Source organism: Neoarius graeffei, chromosome 1 (genome assembly GCF_027579695.1).
Source record: "Neoarius graeffei isolate fNeoGra1 chromosome 1, fNeoGra1.pri, whole genome shotgun sequence".
NCBI classification, from domain to species: domain Eukaryota; kingdom Metazoa; phylum Chordata; class Actinopteri; order Siluriformes; family Ariidae; genus Neoarius; species Neoarius graeffei.
Window position 1 is genome coordinate 86,645,960 of NC_083569.1, and position 19,305 is coordinate 86,665,264.

The 19,305-nt window shown below is 42.8% G+C and overlaps 1 protein-coding gene across 4 annotated transcripts in view; it reads right to left on the reverse strand.

The window, feature by feature from the left end:
* LOC132865041 (butyrophilin subfamily 1 member A1-like) overlaps nt 1-19,305 on the reverse strand; it is a 119,017-nt gene that overhangs the window by 70,332 nt on the left and 29,380 nt on the right. The window lies entirely within an intron of this gene.

Consider the following 19,305-nt stretch of genomic DNA (forward strand, 5'->3'; position numbering starts at 1 on the left):
TAAACTTTTTGAATGTCTTCCCTCATTGAACAACAGCCTTCTTATAATTGGAGGGGACATGAACTGTGTAATCGATCCCAACCTAGACCGCTCTAACCCACGAACTCTGACCCCTTCTTTAATGTCGGTCACTTTCATATTTTATGTCCAAGAACAGTTGCATTGGAGATTTTATAACCCTTGTACCAAGGAATATTCATTTTTTTCTCAGATGCATCAGTCTTTCTCTTGGATTGATTATTATTTTATTGATGCTAAACTAATTCCCAAAGTACTGTCTGTCAATTACCACCTGATTGTTATTTCTGACCATGCTCCTCTTTCTTTAGATGTTCAGTTCTCTTCACAACCCCGGTACTCAGCACCTTGGAGGTTCAATACATTACTTCTTTCAGATGATAAGTTCACCGAATTTATTGCAACTAAAATTGATTATTATATCTCTATAAATCAAAATGATATGGAACCCGTTTCTTGTTCACTACTGTGGGAATCATTAAAAGCATACTTGCGGGGACAAATTATTTCCTACTTTGCCCACTTAAATAAGTCCCGTAAAACCAAATTGCAAGAACTCTCTATCAATATCACCAAATTGGACCAACAACTCTCTACTTGCCCCTCTCCCAGTTTACTTAAACAACGTGTTGATTTACAGACTGAATTTGATCTCATCACCACTAGTGATGCAGAGCGACTTCTCTTACGATCACGCTCCACATATTATGAACATGGCGACAAGGCAAGTCGGCTCCTGGCTCATCAACTACGTCACCAGGCAGCCTCACGTATGATCCCTCAGATAAAAGATTCATCTGGCTCATTGCATAAGGATCCCACTACCATTAATTCTGTTTTTCACTCATTTTACTCCTCTTTATATACATCTGAATCTCCACCTGACACCACTGAAGTGAATTCATTCCTAGATAGCCTCAGTTTTCCTGTGTTAAGCTTAGATGCTGCTAAAAAACTTGACTCGCCATTAACGGTAGAAGAAATCACTCTCGCTGTGAGTAGCATGCAAAATAACAAAGCTCCTGGCCCTGATGGATTCCCAGTTGAATTTTTTAAGACATTTCAGGAAAAACTGTTCCCTTTACTGCATGCTGTTTATAAAGAATCACTGGAACATGGCACTCTCCCTCCCACTTTAAGGCAAGCCTCCATAAGTCTCCTCTTAAAAAAAGATAGGGATCCAAATCTCTGCAGCTCATACAGACCTCTCTCATTGATAAATGTAGATGCTAAGATCCTTGCTAAAGCTTTGGCCTGTCACCTGGAAAACATTGTACCAACTATTGTCTCACATGAGCAAACTGGATTTGTTAAGGGGCGGCAGTTATTTTTTAATGTCCGCACACTCCTAAATATTATTTACTCTAAAACTACCACAACACCACCCGAAGTAGTAATCTCGGTTGATGCAGAAAAAGCATTCGACAGGGTTGAATGGGACTATTTATTTACTGTACTAAAGAAATTTGGACTGGGAAATGGGTTCATTTCAAGGATACGTCTCCTTTATACATCTCCACAAGCAAGCATCTCCACTAATGGCATCCAGTCCAGTTTTTTCACTCTAACCCGTGGTACCAGACAGGGGTGTCCCCTATCTCCTCTATTGTTCACACTAGCTGTAGAGCCCTTGTCAATCTTTCTGAGGTCCTCCTCAACTTTTAGAGGGATCTCACAATTGAGCATAGAATTTGTCACTTTATGCTGATGATTTATTGTTGTATGTCTCAGATCCTGTCCTTTCCATTCCCACAATTTTATCTGCTTTCCAAAGATTTGGATCATTCTCAGGCTATAAAGTGAATATCTCTAAAAGTGAATGCTATCCTATTAATGCTTCAGCATCACAGCTTACACAGTCAGATGTCCCTTTTAAGATGAACCTGTCTGGCTTTAGGTATCTTGGGATCAGCGTTACTAGAACGTTAAAGTCACTTTTTTCTGCTAATTTTTTTACCTTTAATGTCTAAAATTAAATCTAACTTCCAAAGATGGAGAAGCTTGCCTCTCTCATTAATTGGAAGAATTCACGCAGTTAAAATGAACATCTTGCCCAAATTTCTATTTTTGTTCCATTGTCTCCCACTTTTCCTGCCAAAGCAGTTTTTTTTTAAACAATTGATCAAACTATTTCTGATTTCTTATAGTGTGGAAAGGCTCCCAGGATCCGTAAATCCATACTTCAGAGATGTAAATTCAATGGTGGATTGACAGTTCCGAATTTCCAGCTGTATTATTGGGCAGCACATATTCATCGAATTTCATTTTGGTTCAAATCTACGAATCTGCCATGGTGCAACTTGGAGGCACAGTCATGTGTTTCATCTTCCTTACCTGCTTTACTTACCTCTTCTATTCCATCTAACCTCTCTGGCTTTACAAATAATCAAGTGGTTCTCTCCACACTTAAAATTTGGTATCAGTTTAGGAAGCACTTCAAATTTAAGTCAGCATCTACATTAGCTCCTTTACTGAAGAATCATTTATTTCAACCTCCGCTTACAGATTCAGCCTTTCTTGCATGGCATAATAAAGGCCTGAAATGTTTTAAAGACCTTTACAAGGATGATATTTTTCGCAGCTTTATAGATCTCTCAAGAGAATTTCATCTCCCACCTTCTCATCTCTTTCGATACTTTCAAATTAGACACTGCGCTAAAGCTTTGTTTCCAGTTTTTCCTTCCTCACTGCCTACTCTACACTGGGAGGTGTTTTTTAAACCACGATCCACTTCAAAAATCATTTATTTCTAAAGTTTATAACGAACTTCTTTCTTTTGATTGCTCACCAGTTACTAAAGTTAGGACTGCCTGGGAAGTAGTCTGGTTAACACCAGACCATATCACAAGTGAAATATGGTCTGGAATCCGCCTATTGAATTTCTCGTAGGGGAGGTGTGGTTTACGATTGTCAACGGCCGTTTATTGGACGTTGCGAATGTCTATCATTTGGCGTATACGTAACCTATGGCCAATCATGGCAGTTGTACCCGGTGACGTAGTTAGAGCGACAAAGAAGAGAAGGAAAGAGAAAGAGAAGGCAAAACAAAAATAGGAAAACAACGGCATCGAACGATTACTGCCGTTTGTGCAAGACAAATATGAGAGAAGCTGGTTTGGTTAGTTTGGTTCGTATCGCTCGCTGCCATGTTAAATGTGATCCGTAAACAGTCCCAAATAAACTACAAGCTTCCGTTTGTCGAGTAGTACGCGTCACCGTCTTTCCACCCCTCCCCACTCTCTGATTGGCTCCCTAACTCAGGCGAGCCTTTAGACCATAGTTTCCATGCTGTCTTTTCAGATCGGAACGATTGTGCAAAGCAGCATGGGATTTCCCAGGCTACCTGGGAAGATGAACTGGATCTAAACTTGGAGGATGACTGGTGGGACACTGCTCTTAAGAAAATTCACACAAGCTCATCCTGTGCTCGTCTCACACTAATACAGTTTAAAGTACTGTTTAGAGTCCATTTTTCCAAAGCTCGATTGTCTCAAATCTATCCCAGTATTGCCGACAAATGCGACAAATGTCATGCCTCATCCTGCAATTTAACCCATATGTTCTACTCTTGTCCGCTACTCTCTTGCTTCTGGTTGAATTATTTTGATACCATGTCTAAAATACTTTCAGTGACCATAAAAGTCTCCCCCCATGTTGCCATATTCGGGCTCCCAGAGGACCATAACCGGTTTACCTCTCATCAATTAGATATTTTAGCTTTTACTTCCTTACTGGCAAGACGCCACCTTCTCCACTGGAAGTCGACTAAAGCTCCCTTGAGTAGTCAGTGGCTCAATGACGTCATGTCTTTTCAAAAGTTGGAAAAGATCAGATATTCAGTGAACGGTAACTCTGCTAAATTTTATAACAAGTGGCTTCCCTTTCTTACATTCTTCCACTCTGTCCAGTCTCTGCCCCCTAACTGACGGACCCTCTCTCTCCCTTTTTATTTATTTATTTATTTTTAGGGTTGGTTTTTTTTTGCCTTTTGGTTTTATTTGTATTGTGCAGCTTTAATATTTAATTATTACATAATAGAACTTCGTTATTTATTTATTATTTTTTTCTTTGAATTGTGTAATGTCTTGTTCTTGTTTGTATGAAAAAAAAAATCCTAGGAGGTAGACTGTATGCCTTTCTCTTAATTCATCGAGATGCACAGTATTTCTGTGGTATTGGTAGGTGAATTTTGTAGATTGTGCAGGGATGGTGTGGTACTTAATGTTGATTTGACATTGAGTCCTGTTTTGATGTGCCTTGCCTCCTAATAAAAATATTAATAAAAAAAGGAAAAAAACTGCATCTCGTTTGCCTTTCTTTCTCCGGCTTATTAAAGAGACAGTATACAATTTCAATACCAGTAATTACAATGAATTAAATCGAATTATGGATATAGTTCACAATGTGTTATATTTATAATGTATTATTGTATAGTTTTAATTAATAATATAATGCTAGTTTATATTTATTCATCCTGGTTTCATAAGGGAAATTGGAACCTGTGTTACAAATCTTTCTCTCCCTCTAATTTAATTAATTAGACACGAGTGATTTACTGGGAAACATGCCACTTGTATTTTTCATATGAACTACATTCGAGACCTGAGTAACATTTTCCATATCCTGAGGATATCGATGAATTGTTTTGATTCACTTGGGTAGTTTTTATTTAGGAATGTGTCCATATAATAAGAAGAAAATTACACCTTGGTTTGAAGATATGAAGATTTTCTTCTTGGGAGCACAGTGGTGTAGTGGTTAGCACTGTCGCCTCACACAAGAAGGTTCTGGGTTCAAGCCCCGTGGCCAGCGAGGGCCTTTCTGTGTGGAGTTTGCATGTTCTCCCCGTGTCTGTGTGGGTTTCCTCTGGGTGCTCCAGTTTCCCCCACAGTCCAAAGACATGCAGGTTAGGTTAACTGGTGACTCTAAATTGACCGTAGGTGTGAGTGTGAATGGTTGTGTGTCTCTGTGTTAGCCCTGTGATGATATGGTGACTTGTCCAGGGTGTACCCCTTCTCTCGCCCATAGTCAGCTGGGATAGGTTCCAGCTTCCTCACGACCCTGCACAGGATAAGCGGTTGCAGATAATGGATGGATGGATTTTCTTCTCATGTTGGAAAAACTCATATTTTTCATCTGAAACACATCCTGGACCTGAGTGACATATTTTCCAATATCTTCACTCTGATGATGTCACTTCCAATGTTTTCCTCCTGAGTTGACGCACATTGTCAAAATGGCAAACCAGTTAAAAATTAAAATACTTTTAAGTTGCTTTTTTTGTGGATGTGTCTACAGTTAGGTCCATATATATTTGGACACTGACACAAATTTTCTTTTTTTACCTGTTTACTGAAACATATTCAAGTTATAGTTATATAATGGACAAAGTCCAGACTTTCAGCTTTCATTTGAGGGTATCCACATTAAAATTGGATGAAGGGTTTAGGAGTTTCAACTCCTTAACATGTGCCACCCTGTTTTTAAAGGGACCAAAAGTAATTGGACAATTGACTCAAAGGCTATTTCGTGGGCACGTGTGGGAAATTCCTTCGTTATGTCATTCTCAATTAAGCAGATAAAAGGCCTGGAGTTGATTTGAGGTGCGGTGCTTGCATTTGGAAGATTTTGCTGTGAAGAAAACATGCGGTCAAAGGAGCTCTCCATGCAGGTGAAACAAGCCATCCTTAAGCTGCGAAAACAGAAAAACCCATCCGAGAAATTGCTACAATATTAGAAGTGGCAAAATCTACAGTTTGGTACATCCTGAGTTCACTGGTGGACTCATAAATGCAAAAAGACCTGGATGCCCACAGAAGACAACAGTGGTGGATGATCGCAGAATAATTTCCATGGTGAAGAGAAACCCCTTCACAACAGCCAACCAAGTGAACAACACTCTCCAGGAGGTAGGTGCATCAATATCCAAATCTACCATAAAGAGAAGACTGCATGAAAGTAAATACAGAGGGTTCACTGCACGGTGCAAGCCACTCATAAGCCTCAAGAATAAAAAGGCTAGATTGGACTTGGCTAAAAAACATCTAAAAAAGCCAGCACAGTTCTGGAAGAACATTCTTTGGACAGATGAAACCAAGATCAACCTCTACCATAATGATGGGAAGAAAAAAGTATGGCAAAGGCGTGGTACAGCTCATGATCCAAAGCATACCACATCATCTGTAAAACACGGCGGAGGCAGCGTGATGGCTTGGGCATGCATGGCTGCCAGTGGCACTGGGTCACTAGTGTTTAATGATGATGTGAGACAGGACAGAAGCAGCCGGATGAATTCTGAGGTATTCAGAGACATACTGTGTGCTCAAATGCAGCCAAACTGATTGGTCGGTGTTTCATAATACAGATGGACAAGGACCCAAAACATAAAGCCAAAGCAACCCAGGAGTTTATTAAAGCAAAGAAGTGGAATATTCTTGAATGGCCGAGTCAGTCACCTGATCTCAACCCAATTGAGCATGCATTTCACTTGTTAAAGACTAAACTTCAGACAGAAAGGCCCACAAACAAACAGCAACTGAAAACCGCTGCAGTAAAGGCCTAGCAGAGCATTAAAAAGGAGGAAACACAGCGTCTGGTGATGTCCATGAGTTCAAGACTTCAGGCAGTCATTGCCAACAAAGGGTTTTCAACCAAGTATTAGAAATGAACATTTTATTTACAATTATTTAATTTGTCCAATTACTTTTGAGCCCCTGAAATGAAGGGATTGTGTTTAAAAAAATGCTTTGATTCCTCTCATTTTTATGCAATCATTTTGTTCAACCCACTGAATTAAAGCTGAAAGTCTGAACTTCAACTGCATCTGAATTGTTTTGTTCACAATTCATTGTGGTAATGTCTCATCTCATCTCATTATCTCTAGCCGCTTTATGCTTCTACAGGGTCGCAGGCAAGCTGGAGCCTATCCCAACTGACTACGGGCGAGAGGCGGGGTACACCCTGGACAAGTCGCCAGGTCATCACAGAGCCAACACAGACACAGACAACCATTCACACTCACATTCACACCTACGGTCAATTTAGAGTCACCAGTTAACCTAACCTGCATGTCTTTGGACTGTGGGGGAAACCGGAGCACCCGGAGGAAACCCACACGGACACAGGGAGAACATGCAAACTCCACACAGAAAGGCCCTCACCGGCCACAGGGCTCGAACCCGGACCTTCTTGCTGTGAGGCGACAGCGCTAACCACTACACCACCGTGCCGCCTGGACCTAACTGTATATAATAAAAAGAATATTACATGGTGATGTGATGATATGAAGTTTATCTTCTTGTGTTGAAAAATATTTCATTTGTTTGCTGTGCTTACTTGTGAAATATATTCAGCACTCGAAGATAAACTTCATATCTTCACTCTCTCTCATATCTTCTTCTTCCTCCATGTCCAGCACAATTGCCAAGTTGGGGTCCATGTGGACCCTATTGATCCACATGTCAGATTAATTGGAGCACAGTTTTACACCAGATGTCCTTCCTAACACAACCCTCCAATTTCTGGACTTGGGGAACAACCATTCACACACACAGGCAATTTTGAGCCAGTTAACCTAACTGCATGTCTTTGGACTGTGGGAGGAAACCAGAGCACCTGGAGCAAACCCACACAGACATGGGGAGAACATGCAAACTCCACACAAAAAGGACCCCATCGGCCACTGGGCTCAAACCCACAACCTTCCACTGCACCACCGTGCCGCCTCTCTCTCTCTCTCTCTCTCTCTCACTCACTCACACACACACACACACACACACACACAAAAAAAAAAAAAACAACAACAAAAAAAATGGCATTGAGCAGACACTCTTATCCAGAGCAATGTACAACATACCCAGAGCAGCCTCGGGAGCAGTTGTGGGTTAGGGGCCTTGCTCAAGGGCACTTCAGCCATTCCTGCTGATCCAGGAAATTGAACCGGCAAACTTTTGGTCTCAATGCTGCTTCTCTAACCATGAGGCATATGCATCCACACACTAGGGCATCTCAAAAAATTGGAACATTGTGGAAAAAGTTAATTTTTTAAATTCATAATTTAATTAAAAAAGGTAAACATTTTGAATTAAATTATGTAATGAATATTCTATATTCATTACATGTAAAAGTGGAATATTTCAAGCCTTTTTTGTTTTAATTTTGATGATTATGGCTCAAGGCTCATGAAAATCAGAAATCCAGTATCTCAAATTATTCGAATACTTCATTTCTCGTCTCGTCTTGTCTTCTTCTGCTTTATCCGGGACCGGGTCGCGGAGGCAGCAGTCTAAGCATGGAAGCCCAAACTTCCCTCTCCCCAGACACCTCGGTCAGCTCCTCAGGAAGAACACCGAGGCGTTCCCAGGCCAGCCGAGAGACATAGTCCCTCCAGCGTGTCCTGGGTCTTCCCCGGGGCCTCCTCCTGGGGGGACATGCCTGGAACACCTCCCCAGGGAGGCGTCCAGGAGGCATCCGAAAAAGATGCCCGAGCCACCTCACCTGGTTCCTCTCGATGTGGAGGAGCAGCGGCTCTACTCCGAGCTCCTCCCGAGTGACTGTGCTTCTCACCCTATCTCTAAGGGAGCGCCCAGCCACCCTGCGAAGGAAACTGATTTCGGCCGCTTGTATCCGCGATCTTGTTCTTTTGGTCATTACCCAAAGCTCATGACCATAGGTGAGAGTCGGAACATAGATCGACCGGTAAATTGAGAGCTTCGCCTTTTGGCTCTGCTCCTTCTTCACCACGACGGACCGGTAAAGCGACCGCATCACTGCGGAGGCTGCACTGATCCGCCTGTCGATCTCACGCTCCATCCTTCCCTCACTCGTGAACAAGATCCCGAGATACTTAAACTCCTCCACTTGAGGCAGGACTTCTCCACCAACCTGGAGAGGGCAAGCCACTCTTTTCCGGTCGAGAACCATGGCCTTGGACTTGGAGGTGCTGATTCTCATCCCAGCTGCTTCACACTCGACTGCAAACTGCCCAAGTGCATGCTGGAGGTCCTGGCTTGAAGAAGCCAACAGGACAACATCATCCGCAAAAAGCAGAGATGAAATCCTGTGATTCCCAAACAGGATTCCTTCCGGCCCCTGGCTGCGCCTAGAAATTCTGTCCATAAAAATTATGAACAGAACCGGTGACAAAGGGCAGCCCTGCCGGAGTCCAACATGCACTGGGAACAGGTCTGACTTACTGCCGGCAATGCAAACCAGACTCCTGCTCCGTTCGTACAGGGACCGGACAGCCCTTAGCAAAGAGCCCCGAACCCCATACTCCCGAAGCACCCCCCAAAGAATACCATGGGGGACACGGTCGAATGCCTTCTCCAGATCCACAAAGCACATGTGGACTGGTTGGGCAAACTCCCATGAACCCTCGAGCACCCTATGAAGGGTATAGAGCTGGTCCAGTGTTCCACGACCAGGACGAAAACCGCATTGTTCCTCCTGGATCCGAGGTTCAACTATTGGTCGAATTCTCCTTTCCAGTACCCTAGAGTAAACTTTCCCCGGGAGGCTGAGAAGTGTGATTCCCCTATAATTGGAGCACACTCTCCGGTCCCCTTTCTTAAAAAGAGGGACCACCACCCCAGTCTGCCACTCCAGAGGCACTGTCCCCGACTGCCACACGATGTTGCAGAGGCGTGTCAACCAAGACAGCCCCACAACATCCAGAGACTTGAGATACTCAGGGCGGATCTCATCCACCCCGGTGCCTTGCCACCGAGGAGCTTGCAAACCACCTCAGTGACTTCGGCTTGGGTAATGGACGAGTCCACCTCTGAGTTATCAGCCTCAGTCTCCTCAATGGAAGACATGACGGTGGGATTGAGGAGATCCTCAAAGTATTCCTTCCACCGCCCGACAATGTCCCCAGTCGAGGTCAACAGCTCCCCACCCGCACTGTAAACAGTGTTGGCAGAGTACTGCTTCCCCCTCCTGAGGCGCCGGATGGTTTGCCAGAATTTCTTTGAGGCTGACCGATAGTCCTTCTCCATGGCCTCCCCGAACTCCTCCCAGTTCCGAGTTTTTGCCTCCACAACTGCCCAAGCTGCAGCACGCCTGGCCCACCAATACCCGTCAGCTGCCTCAGGGGTCCCAGAGGTCAACATGGCCCGATAGGACTCCTTCTTCAGCTTGACAGCATCCCTTACTTCCGGTGTCCACCACCGGGTTCGGGGATTGCCGCCACAACAGGCACCAGAGACCTTGCGGCCACAGCTCCGAACAGCTGCGTCCACAATGGAGGTAGAGAACATGGTCCACTCAGACTCAATGTCCCCCGCCTCCCTCGGAAGCTGGGAAAAGCTCTCCCGGAGGTGGGAGTTAAAGACCTCCCCAACAGAGTGCTCGGCCAGACATTCCCAACAGACCCACACCATACGTTTGGGCCTGCCAGGTCTGTCCAGCTTCCTCCTCCACCAGCGGATCCAACTCACCACCAGGTGGTGATCAGTTGACAGCTCAGCCCCTCTCTTCACCCGAGTGTCCAAGACATAGGGCTGGAGATCAGATGAAACCACAACAAAGTCTATCATCGACCTCCGACCTAAGGTGTCCTGGTGCCACGTGCACTTATGGACACCCCTATGCTCGAACATGGTGTTCGTTATGGACAAACCGTGACTAGCACAGAAGTCCAATAACAAAACACCACTCGGGTTCAGATCGGGGAGGCCGTTCCTCCCAACCACGCCCCTCCAGGTGTCACTGTCGTCGCCCACGTGAGCATTGAAGTCCCCCAGTAACACAATGGAGTCCCCAGTCTGAGCACCCTTCAGTACCTCTCCCAAGGACTCCAAGAAGGCCGGATACTCTATACTGCTATTTGGCCCGTAGGCACAAACAACAGCAAGAGCCCTCTCCCCAATCCGAAGGCGCAGAGAGGCGACCCTCTCGTTCACTGGGGTAAACTCCAACACATGGCGGCTGAGCTGGGGAGCTATAAGCAAGCCCACACCAGCCCGCCGCCGCTCACCATAGGCGACTCCAGAGAAGTGGAGAGTCCAACCCCTCTCGAGGAGCTGGGTTCCAGAGCCCAAGCTGTGCGTGGAGGTGAGCCCGACTATCTCTAGCCGGTACCTCTCAACCTCCCGCACAAGCTCAGGCTCTTTCCCCCCCAGCAAAGTGACATTCCATGTCCCAACAGCTAGCCGCTGTGTCCGGGGATCAGGTCGTCAAGGCCCCTGCCTTCGACTGCCACCCAATCCACACTGCACCAGTCCCCTACTGCTACCTCTGTGGGTGGTGAACTTCATTTCACTTCATTTTACTTCATTTCAAGTTTCAGTAAAACAGTACCATGCATCTCTTGGTCTAGTTCACAACCACAATCATGGGGAAGACTGCTGACTTGACAGTTGTCCAGAAAATGATCATTGGCACCCTCCACAAGGAGGGTGAGCCACAGAAGATCATTGCTGAAAAGGCTGGCTGGAAAAGGTGCACAAGCAACAGGGATGACCGCAGCCTTGAGAGGATTGTCAAGAAAAGTCGATTCAGGAACTTCGGAGAGCTTCACAAGGCGTGGACTGAGACTGGTGTCAGTGCATCAAGAGTCACCACACATAGATGTCTTCAAGAAAGGGGCTACAACTGTAACATTCCTGATATCGAGCCACTCCTGAGCCAGAGACAATGTCAGAAGCATCTTACCTGGGCTAATGAGAGAAAGAACTGGACTGTTGCTCAGTGGTCCAAAGTCCACTTTTCAGATGAAGGTAAATTTTGCATTTCATTTGAAAATCAAGGTCCTAGAGTCTGGAGGAAGAGTGGAGAGGCACAGAATCCAAGGTGTTTGAAGTCTAGTGTGAAGTTTCCACAGTCTGTGATGATTTGGGGTGCCATGCCATCTGCTAGTGTTGGTCCACTGTGTTTTATCAAGTCCAAAATCTACACAGCCATCTACCAGGAGATTTTAGAGCACTTCATGCTTCCATCTGCTGACAAGCTTTATGGAGATGCAGGTTTCCTTTTCCAGCAGGACTTAGCACCTGCCCACAGTGCCAAAACTACTACCCAGTGGTTTGCTGACCATGACGTTACTGTGCTTGATTGGCCAGCCAACTTGCCTGACCTGAACCTGATCGAGAATCTATGGGGTATTGTCAAGAGGAAGATGAGAAACACCCTACCCAAAAATACAGATGAGCTGAAGGCTGCTATCAAAGCAACCTGGGCTTCAGTAACACCTCAGCAGTGCCACAGACTGATCGCCTCCATGCCATGCCACACTGATGCAGTAATTTGTGGTAAAGGAGCCACAACCAAGTACTGAGTGAATAAATGATCAAACTTTTCAGAAGTTTGACATTTCTGTATTATAAATCCTTTTTTGATTGATCTTAGGAAATATTCTAATAATTTGAGATACTGGATTTCTAATTTTCATGAGCTATAAGCCATATTCATCAAAATTAAAACAAAAAATAGGCTTGAAATAGTTCAGTTTACATGTAATAAATATAGAAGATATGAAAGTTTACCTTTTTGTATTAAATTACAAAAAAAAAACCTTTTTCACAAGATTCAAATGTTTTGAGATGCACTAGTGTATATTGTTCTGTGTGTAACAAGACAGAGCTTCTTTAATTGTACTTTGTGGAAGCAAGGTCATTTTTTGTTTCTTGTCTTAATCCAACATTAGGTAGGAATAATACCTCAAAATATCTTTCAAAATCATTTTTGATGGAACATTGACATGTAATATGGAGAATGGCTTCTCTTCCATTCTGAGCCCACGCCTGGTTCGCCTATTATAGCGCTATGTAACTCAAAATAAAATGGCTGAACAGATTCTTGTAAGAATAAGCTTTAACAATATTTAGGCCGTAAGGTGAACCCCGAAAAGTCTTTCAGAAACAAGATTCCGCTCCGACGTCTCCGAACTACATAATATCCAATTCTTAAAAATGGACGTATTATGAAATGATGTCATCAAAAAGTTCTCACCTTGTAATGCTGTCAATTTTTCGCATGAAGGCTTGAAAAAGCGAACTAATGTCATCGGCGCGGAATGATATTTTGGCACTGCGGAATAAGATTTCGCTACAGAACAGGTTCCACGGTTGCTGACATATCCCATAAACACCCGCGACGTAGCCCCATTTCATAAACAAGAGACCAACATGGCAGCCGCCACAGCCTCGTCTAGCAGCAGTGGAGGAGAGGAAAGTTTGGAAATAATGGCAAAAAGGAGAAAACTTCTTGCACGTAAGCAGTGGTATATGCATATAGCTTCTGTGAAGCACAGAGTGACCCAGGAATTTACCTTCAAACGGTGGAATACATACCGGGACAGTATCCGACATAAGCAAGGTGTCATCAGCTCTCGGCGACAGTGTGTGTTCAGCCTTGATTGGGATACACACATTCACAGGGTGCGACTCCACGAGTGCCTTTTATGGCAAAGGCAAGAGAAAGACATTTGCTGTAGCGTGTGAGAAAGATGACTTCCTGAAGGCCTTTAAACATCTGGGAACTGACTTCAACCTGGAGCCCTCCACTTTTGCCCTACTTTGCAAATATGTGTGCCACTTGTATGATCAGCGTTGACACTGATAGTGTCAACGAGGCTAGGTACAAGGCTTTTTGTTTGGCATCATCAGCCTTGCCAGAGTTATCCATTCCCCCAACAAGTGATGCCCTCCATCAGCACAGCAAAAGGGCAAATTACCAGGCTGCAATAATGAGGTCATGTGTGAAAAAAAACATAGGTGCACCATCACCTGCTGGAAACGGGTGGCATGTTGAAGATGGAAACCTACAGGTCACCTGGATGACACAGAATCCAGCCCCTGACTCAGTTTTACACATGATCCACTGTGGGTGCAAAGAAAGTGCCTGTCAGACTGGCAGATGCTCTTGTGTCTCTGCAGGAGTCTGTTGCACGGACTTGTGCAGGTGTAGCAATTGCTCAAATATGAAGGAGACAGAGGACAAGGAAGATGACCAGTGCCCTGACAGTGATGACGAGGAGTAGCACCTGACTGAATGTTATAGTGTTTTTTTTTTTTGTGTGTGTGTGTGTGTGTGTGTCTTCCCCCCCTTTCTCTGTCACTGACACCTAGGTCATTGCCTGGATGCTGACCCCTGCTTTTTTGCACCGTGCCACAGGACTTATATATATATATATATATATATATATATATATTTTTTTTTTTTTTTTTTTTTTTGTATATATAAATTTGCATTTATAATGTGTATATATCACTGTTTTGTTGTTTACATTTTCTATTAAAGTTTGCAATTTGCCACATAGTTCTGTTGTGATGTATGATGACTCAGTCTTGCATCTTCTTTGTTGCCGCTGCTGCAGGTGCATAGTGCTGCCTAGTGCGTTTACCTACCTCTACTGTGCCGCTGCATAGGTAGTGAATACTTGAATCCCTGCCATTGTGCCTCTGAACTGAGCAATAGAACTGCAATATTATATATAGGTTGTATTATTATTATTATTATTATTGTGTATTATTATTCCTATGGACTCTTCTCCTTCCTGCACAATTTCTTAAATCTTGATCTGAAATCACACGCATTGCCTATATATTATATATGCCATTTTATGGCTAATCCATGGTGTGTATAGCCCACAATGACGAGTCAATACTCTATTCCATTACTGCCTGTGTAACACTGTAGGTCTCTTTTTCAAGCAAATTGTTTTATGGTTGATCAGTACTTTATAGTTAATAACCTAAGAGAATGAATACATGAATGGTCCTAGTCATAGACCATTACACCATATTTTGTACTATAATAATGGTGGTGATAATTTTTTTTATTCTAATAATAATATAAACACTTCAATATACCACATATATGCAATATTGTCTTAGTGATGTATTTAAAGCACTATTTAGGACTTAGAAGACATTTCACCCACTTTGGAGGGTGTTTTGGAGACTTTTTCTACTAATGTGACTGTAATTACGCAAGCTGTCAGCTGATCTGTGGTCAAAAATCGGCAACGCGATTGGTCCAGACCGGTCACATGATGTCCCGACACGTCATTTTTAGAGGAAAATACTTCGCCACGCGATCGCTTGGTGCGAGGAATTGACAGGATTATAAGGTGAGAACTTTTTTCGCCACACTTTCTAGTACTCATTCTTAGTTTTAAAATAAATATTTCGTAGTTCGGAGACGTTGGAGCGAGATGAAACGAAAACGGGGTTCACCTTACGGCCTAATTCTCAGTACAGACATCATGGCAGTCGAGGTGAAAAGACCAAAGATGATGCTGTTGGAGGAAACCAGAAAAAGAGAGTGTGACCGAGCCAGACAGGAGTAAATCTTTGAATGGAGTTTCCTCATTGCTGAGAACAAAGAGAGATAAAAGGCTTCAAGACAGACACCAAGCTGGGTTTCTTTCTGTTGTCAAGTCAAAGTTGTCGACTCACTAGCTTTTGATCATGAGCCAAGTCAGTGCCTTTCCACAGAGGTTTAGCAGCTAGCTACAGCTTGAGGTGATGTGAGCAAACTTGTGAGATAGCACTCAGCCATCGGTACAGTTAATAAGTGCTCTTGTGTTGGTTGCGGTCTAGCTTTGTTGGTGACCCACGTTTGCATTATTTTGTGTCAGGGCATCCAAGATTTATCAGGTTAATTTAGTTGACTAACTGTTCTTTGTCTGGGAGCATCCTACAGCATTAGATATATCTCTGTGTGTGTGTGTGTGTGTGTGTGTGTGTGTGTGTGTGTGTGTGTGTGTGTGTGTGTGTGTTAGCATGGTTCTGGTTAGTGTCGGGAAATTTCACACCAAGCTTTCATGGCATGTGTTGAGCAGGAAGGGGCGTGTCACATGAAACCTCGTTTCAAGGCTTGTATTGTTTTACAGAAAACCATGTGACCGATGACAAATGAGGCCTCGGTTTGTGTGGTACACGTCAGCGTGTCACTTTGAGTGTCGGTTCTGGGATAACAGCGCTTGAAACAGCTGGTACTTTGTGGTTTGTTAGATGGTGGTTTAGTTTGTGATGAAGTCAGTGTAGCAGAGCGGAGTATTGATGCCTTGTGGTTGTGAAACTTTTGAATAAAACTATATATTTGATGGTAAGATAATATAGTAGAAGCATAAAATAATAGTTAGTAGTGGTAGTTATTCTAGTAGTAGATTTATTATTTATCTCTAATGTATCCTCTCTTTTATCCTTTTATTTTCCTTTCTTCTTCTTCTTCTTCTTCTTCTTCTTCTTCTTCAATTTCTTTCTGAAATTGAGTCTGAAAGGAACAGGAAATCTTCCCTGATATGGGAATATTTTCAAATTGTTATAACCAGTCAGGTTTGTAATGTGTTCAGTGGTATTTTATGTTTGTCATTTTGTCTGTTTAAAATAATCATCATAACACATCATGCACTTTTATGGAATTTTCATGTCGTTCAGGTGAAGTGTTTGCTGTTCCAGAAAGAGCTTGTGTACAGCAATAATACTTCATCAATGCTTCAGCATCACTGAGCTGTTCAAGGCAAGGCTTTCCAGAAGTCAAGACACAAGCCACCGTAATAAACTAGTAATACTGTAGTATAATCAAAATTATCTTCTTCAAAAAAAGTCAATAAAAATTTCCCTCCTTCCTCTTTGTGTGTGTGTGTGTGTGTGTGTGTGTGTGTGTGTGTGTGTGTTTTCAAGTTCAAAGTGTTTATTGTCATCTGCACAGTAAGGACGTCCTCTTGCACAATGAAATTCTTAGTTTGCTGTCCACCATGAATGCCAATTACAAATAAATAAATAAATAGGCAAAAGAAGTAATACAAAGTAAAGGCAATATAGTGCAAAAATAAAAGCAAAGAAAGCAAAAGCAAAAACAACAAAAAAACACCCAGTATAGTACAAAATAAAGGTAAGTGTAGTGCAAAATCTCATCTCATTATCTCTAGCTGCTTTATCCTGTTCTACAGGGTCACAGGCGAGCTGGAGCCTATCCCAGCTGACTACGGGTGAAAGGCGGGGTACACCCTGGACAAGTCGCCATGTCATCACAGGGCTGACACATAGACACAGACAACCATTCACACTCACATTCACACCTACGGTCAATTTAGAGCCACCAGTTAACCTAACCTGCATGTCTTTGGACTGTGGGGGAAACTGGAGCACCCGGAGGAAACCCATGCAGACACGGGGAGAACATGCAAACTCCGCACAGAAAGGCCCTCGCCGGCCACGGGGCTCGAACCCAGACCTTCTTGCTGTGAGGCGACAGCGCTAACCACTCAAACATCAGGGGCATAAAAGTGAATTACACCATGGAGCTGTAGGGGGCACCCAAGAGCATAATGGGGTTTTAATGAATAGATGCAATAGATACAGGGTCAAGACAGTAAGAATAAAACTGTCTGAATTAATTTAAAATTTTTAATTTTAAAAACTTTACACTATATATGAACCAAGAAGATGGGGAGGAGCCGTCTCGTTCTTCACTGAATGGTTCATTGGAAAGAAGATGAGATGTGGGAAGAAAGTGCAAGTACCATTCCAGGATGCACAAAATAAAACTGGAGTCTCAATAGCTTTCCAAAGGAATTTAATATACAAAAAATGTGGATGCATTTTATTTTTGGGGTTAGTCCCTGAAAATTTCAGCCACATATTCGTGTTGTGCTCAGTGCATTTCACTGAAGACAATTTTAGCAACTTGGGGTCGGATCAGATGGGCTTTGTTATACAGCTTATATTGAAAGACAGAGCTGTTGGAGTTGACTGCGAGTCTGCAAACAGTAAATAAACCATTCAAAATAAAAAAAATAAATAAAATGTTAAATTCAGTATTAGATATTGTAATAGATTTCTACTTTTGGAATGAAAATGATGCTAAATTTAGATAAAACACATTGTTTGACAATCATAATTTTCTCGGCTACATTATCTGAATTAACCATAATATTGGGGAAATAATAAACTCCCTCGCTTCAGACAGTTAGCTGTTGTTAGGTCAGTTAGCTTGGTCAGGTATCTTACCCAACTTTATGGATGTAATCGGGCACACAAGCTAAATAAATACTACATGTATATAGTTCGGGGATATTTGTTTCAGATGTACACAAGCATCTGAATGTCATCATGAAAACAGCAACATGAAGACCGGAGCAAAATAATTCTGTATCAGCGTGATCGAGTGTGATCTTTTTGGTGAACGTTGAGAGGAGACTCCCAGATTAAAGACTTTTTTCTTTTGTGATGCATTTGCACTAAACTTGCAGTAAAGTAGCTGGAATTATAAAGTTATCTTAAAAGGGACATGCATACACCTTTCAATTATTTTATATTATTCCCTGAAATTCTTTTGTAAAATTTGTGAGTTGTTTTTATTGGGAAAAATGCCTTTGATCTTTTTCTCATGCTGTTTTAGCATGGTATGAAACCCCAATCATGATGACGGGCTGATTTTGCGGCTGTGCCTTTAGATTTAAATATGGAAATAGCTTTTATCTGATTGGCTAACATCTTTTGTCATCCACACACAGGTTCTGTTAGCCAATCAGAGGGATGTCGAACACGACAACAACAAGAGACACAGACTGCAGGCTGGAGTTCTGTTGACATGAGACATGTGACTTAGGGTTAAGGTGAGGCGGTCACGTGAAGGTCATGTGTTTCCTGTCTAGAGTGGAGCTCCAGTCTGCAGCCAGACCCTCCTCAGACAGCGAGGCATCAAGGACCGTTCAAGACTGATCTCGAGAACTCTCGTTTTCGGTCTTCTAAGATGCCTTCAAACTGCTCCTGGTTGAAGGCAACGTTTAATTTACCAACTTTATTGGACTGTTACAAAATAAACATAAAAAAAGAAATAAACATAATAAAGTAAGTCAGCCCAAAGGGGAGAACGCGAACAGGTGACCCATGCAAGGCGTTTCCCCGAAGGTATAAAAGAGAAAAATCATACAATTAAAATTAGACTAAATTGATCTGTGGCAACCACAGTCACGGTACACAGACCAAGTACATGAAAAGTCTGTATTATAGGTGGAGGTCAGTAATTCAAAGTACAGCTCTAACAGGGATGATTTGAAAACAGGGAGGCTACGGAATTTATCTGGGGAAAAATATTTACATACATAGTTCCATGGATGTATCCTCAATGCTCCCCATCACCTATAAATCTGTGCAGCAGCTCTCTCAAGGAGTGGAAAAAATAAAAAAGATGGCAGACCAAACTTAACAGAAAAGTGATTTTGTATACAAAAGTTTTGGGGCTTTTTTCACTTAGATTTTTGAAAAGTAAATGAGTTTAATATGATTTGTGAGGCATCTGTTAGCCAACTAACTAATTTGGTTTAGTTACATG